At 38.5% G+C, this 5,110-nt stretch overlaps 1 pseudogene; it reads left to right on the forward strand.

Moving 5' to 3' along the window:
- Window positions 1-1,923: 1,923 nt before the first annotated feature.
- LOC147079670 (uncharacterized) lies at window positions 1,924-3,045 on the forward strand (annotated as a pseudogene).
- The last annotated feature ends 2,065 nt before the right edge of the window (window positions 3,046-5,110 follow it).

A 5,110-nucleotide genomic window follows, 5' to 3' on the forward strand; every position in this document is an offset into this window, starting at 1 on the left:
ACCACTAGAAAAATCTTTAAAAAAAATGACTAAGATAGTTAATTTCATCACAATATTTAGATTTAACATACATAGTTTAGTGGTTAGAGTACATGGACGATACGAGGGCACGTAGGCTTTGTGCCGTAGATTTTTTTCTTGTGGTTATATTATATTAAATCTTGTGAATTATTCGTTGAATAAAAAATATGTTTATTACATTTAGGTACTTAAATTAAAGTTTATCTTAAAAATATAATAATTATAAGTATTTATTTTTATTCGTCTGGCGTTTTAATATAAAATATTTATTTTAATTAAAAATAAAATTATTAAAATAAGTATTAGGTATGTAAATAATTATGTTATTTGTTTGAAGTTGAAGAAAGTTTGAACCAATCAAACGACACAATTTGTAAAATTGTCCTAGCCATAAGACTATTTAATTCTTTCTTTTTCTTCCACCCTGTGACGTCCCAACATTGGGGCATAGGGCAAGCACAAGTTGGCGCCACTTCCCTCGGTCCATCGTCAACTCCTGCGCCTCCCGCCATGTCAGACCTGCAGCACGTAGGTCATTTTTGTAGCATCGCTGCAGGGTGAGGGAGGTCCGGCCACGGCGACGGAACCCTTGAGGCTTCTAGGGCATTCATAATATTATCTTGGTTGCTATGATATCGCGGTGTTTGCAATGTTACAGACTATGCCGGGGGTCGGGGGCGTTAATATAATATTATATACCTGAAAGTGACGGACGATCAGTAAACAGATTGCAGTTAAGACATGCCCGTGTTCGAAAATTTGTACATAATATGCAGTTGATCGTATCACATTTTATCATGATACGATGTATTAGTAATCGATAACGATATAGTATTTAGAACAAATTATTCATGTCTAAGTAAAACACTTAAAATATATGTAATAAAAACCAACAAAATACAAAGTAAAGACAAAATAACATATGTAAATTAAAAAGACAATCATATCGTATATATTTATATAAAAGTCTGAATGATTAAAAAGTAGGTTAGCAAGTAAGTGTCCGTAAGTATCAAGTCGTACCTTATCAAATAGTTAATAATAATGACAACAGTATTTGATACCAATCAATATAAAATTAATATTATTATTACAATATCTAATAAAATTGGAACATTACTGACTGCAATGCTCCATGAACAGCGAGGATATTTAAATCTTAATGCTATACGGATATCTATTTTTGGTACGAGAGCTCATAGTGAACTGTGATACGGTGAAATTGATTACGTACAATTTACATGTAACCAAGACGCCCGCAGCCATGCTGTAATCTCTATATATATAAAAATCTCGTGTCACGATGTTTGTGGTCGAACTCCTCCGAAACCGCTAGACCAATTTTTATGAATTTTTTTATGTATAATTGATAAGTATGAGAATAGGTCAACAAGTATATTTCATACCGCTAGGTGATTCGGGTATCTCTATCCAGAAAAAAAATTCTTTAAAGCTCGACCGATTTTTATGATTTTTTTTATGTATATTTGTTAGGTATGAGAATAGGTCAACAAGTATATTTCATACCTCTAGGTGATTCGGGTATCTCTATCCAGAAAAAATTTTCTTTTATTTTTTTGACAATTTTTTTTTGTATTTTTTTTTATTTGGCATCAAAAAATACCTATAACCCAAAATTTTAACCCTCCTATTTCCACCCTCCCATTTTTTAATCGCGATTTTAGTATTTTTGTATGAACAAATGAACCGTCGTTCGTATTTCAAACAGAACGAAATTATTTATGTTGTTGAATGACAGATGGCGCCAAGTCCGAGAAGAATTCACGAGAAGCGTCGCGTTTTGACATTTCATTCGGCATATCACAAGGCAGTGTGTGCAAAATGTTGTACGATTTATTTTAATTTATCTATTTGTGTGTGTGTGTTGTGTTACAGTGTACAATGCCAGCAAGACGCAAGGGGGCCTATTTGAGCCGTCAAACGAATAAAGCAACAAACATGCGAAACATTAGAGCAGAAATCACAGACGAACAAATCCAACAAGATAACGAAAATGTGCGTGTGAGCATGTCGCGATTGCGTGAATCTCAATCACAAGAGGCACGAGCTGAACAAAATCAACAACAACAATTGGAACGGAGACAAGACCGACAACACCAACAAGTACATCGAGCATTATCCGCTACGTTCCTTCGTCTTGCATTCGAATACGAGCCAGATATTGAATATTCCGCTCATCCGAAAGTGCTGATTGGTGCTATGCACAAAGAATGTCCCCATTGTCTTGCGCTAAAATTCAAACATGAGTCAGCCGGGATGTGTTGCGCATCAGGAAAAGTGCAACTACCAGAAATTGAGACACCACCAGAACCATTGAACGGCTTGCTCATCGGCACGGATCCAGATTCAAATCTGTTCCTGAAATCCATCCGCACATTCAATTCATGCTTCCAAATGACTTCGTTCGGAGATACAGAAATAGTTCACAATACTGCGGCAAATGGTCAACAATTCCATTAAACGTTCAAAATCAAAGGCCAAGTGTATCACAAAGTAGGCTCATTGCTGCCAATGCCAAACGAACCACATAAATTTTTACAAATTTACTTCATGGGCGGTGAGGACATCAATCGCGTGGATGCACGTTGCGGCTACAATAACCTCAATTCGCCTAATGCTAGGCGCATTGTCGGAGAACTGGACACCCTATTGAATGAACACAACGAATTATTGAAATTCTTCAAATCATATATGCACGAATTGCAAAGTGACAACCACGCTATTGTCATCAATCCTGATAAAACACCAGCTGGAGAGCACGTGCGTCGATTCAATGCGCCTGTTGTTGACGACGTTGCTGGAATCATGATTGGCGACCGCACATCGCCGCGAGAAATCGTGATTCGAAGAAGAAACAATAATCTGGAGTTCATCGCTGACACACACCGTTCATACGACGCTCTCCAATATCCGCTAATTTTCTGGAAAGGACAAGACGGATATTGCATAAACATTAAACAACGAGATCCCGCCACAGGTAATTCATTCATTATAAACATCATTATTCATTTTGAATTAATATTTATGAATGAATTAATATTTTTGAATATGTTATTACAGGAGCCGAAACAAACAAGAAAGATAGTGAGCTCGATGGATTTTTATGCGTATCGTATGATGATTCGACGTGGTCGAATTCAAATGCTCCTCGATTGAATGACAACGACGAAATAATGCGCTACCAAATTGGCCGGTACATCAGCTCCAATGAAGCTGTCTGGCGTATCTTTGGTTTCCCAATTCATGAACGGGACCCAGCAGTTATACATTTAGCCGTCCATCTTGAAAACGGCCAGCGCGTATTTTTCACCAACGAGACAGCAATTGAGCGTGCCATAAATCCACCAAAAACTACACTCACCGAATTTTTCGAATTGTGTAATCATGCGGATACTTTCGGTGCCTTTGCACGAACATTACTCTATTCCGAAGTACCTCGCTATTTCACATGGAATTAAAGAAAAAAATGGATGCCCCGCAAGCAAGGCACACCAATTGTTGCGTGCCCCGGCCTATTCAAATCAAACACTTTGGGCCGAGTATATACAGTCAATCCAAGGCAGATTGAGTGTTTCTATCTGCGACTGTTGTTGGTTAATGTCACCGGCTCATTATCATTTCAAGATATACGCAAAGTGAATGGGCAACAGTATCCAACATATAAAGATGCATGCCTTGCACTCGGCTTGCTCGAAGACGACAATCACTGGGACGATATGCTTGCTGAAGCAGCATTGGGCTGTACAGCAACACAAATTCGTCTACTATTCGCTATAGTTTACATGTACTACATGTTTCCCGGGACGAGCAGACACGTTGTGGGATAAGCACAAAGATTCAATGACTGACGATATATTGCATCGAATTCGTACACGGTGCAACGATCTAACGATTACATTCAGTGACGCTATGTATAATGAAGCATTGATTACTATCGAGGATCTTTGCGTTGTCATTGCCAATTTACCACTCAGTCATTTTGGTATGAGTTCGCCAAATCGAAGTACTTCTGATTTAATGGACACCGAAATGAATCGTGAACTGCAGTACGATACTGCAGAAATGGCAGCGATTGTTACTCGCAATGTCCTACTACTGACTCATGAACAAAAAATCATTTACGACCGCATTATGCTGGCAGTTTTGGCAGGACAAGGTGGATTCTTTTTTTTGGATGCACCAGGTGGAACTGGCAAAACATTTCTCATTTCGCTAATTCTCTTCTAAATAATGGCATTGCATTGGCTGTTGCATCATCTGGCATTGCAGCAACTTTATTGGATGGAGGCAGAACAGCTCATTCAGCATTTAAGCTGCCACTGAATATTCATAATAACCCAGACGCAATGTGCAACATAAAAAAACAATCGTCCATGGCCACAGTGCTGAAACAATGCAAAATTATCATCTGGGATGAATGCACTATGGCACACAAACATTCTCTTGAGGCGTTGAACAGAACACTCAAAGATATAAAAAACAACGACAAACTATTCGGCGGCACTCTGTTACTCCTTTCAGGTGATTTCAGACAAACACTTCCCATCATTCCACGTTCAACGTACGCTGATGAGATCAACGCTTGCTTGAAATCATCGCCACTGTGGCGTAATGTTGAAAAAGTCCAGCTAAAAATAAACATGCGCGTGCAAATGTTACAAGATCCATCTGCTGACACATTTTCGAACCAATTGTTAGATATCGGCGATGGAAAAGTTGCTGTCTTTGAAAATACTGGATCCATAAAATTGCCCACTAATTTCCGCAGAATCGTTGATTCGCAAAATGCTCTCATTGACCGCATATTTCCCGATGTACGCACACAATACATAAATCATGCGTGGCTAGCAGAAAGAGCCATTTTGGCAGCAAAAAATGTGGACGTTTACGATTTAAGCTTCAAGATACATCAGTCGTTGCCAGGCGATTTGGTATCATACAAATCGATCAATACAGTTTGCGATGTCAACGAAGCTGTAAATTATCCAACCGAGTTTTTGAACTCACTGGATTTACCAGGCATGTCAATACACCTTCTACGACTGAAAATTGGATCTCCGGTTATTTT

The sequence above is a fragment of the Rhyacophila brunnea genome, unplaced genomic scaffold (assembly GCF_057557595.1).
Source record: "Rhyacophila brunnea isolate RB1 unplaced genomic scaffold, BYU_Rbru_1.0 scaffold_1, whole genome shotgun sequence".
In the NCBI taxonomy this organism is placed as follows: domain Eukaryota; kingdom Metazoa; phylum Arthropoda; class Insecta; order Trichoptera; family Rhyacophilidae; genus Rhyacophila; species Rhyacophila brunnea.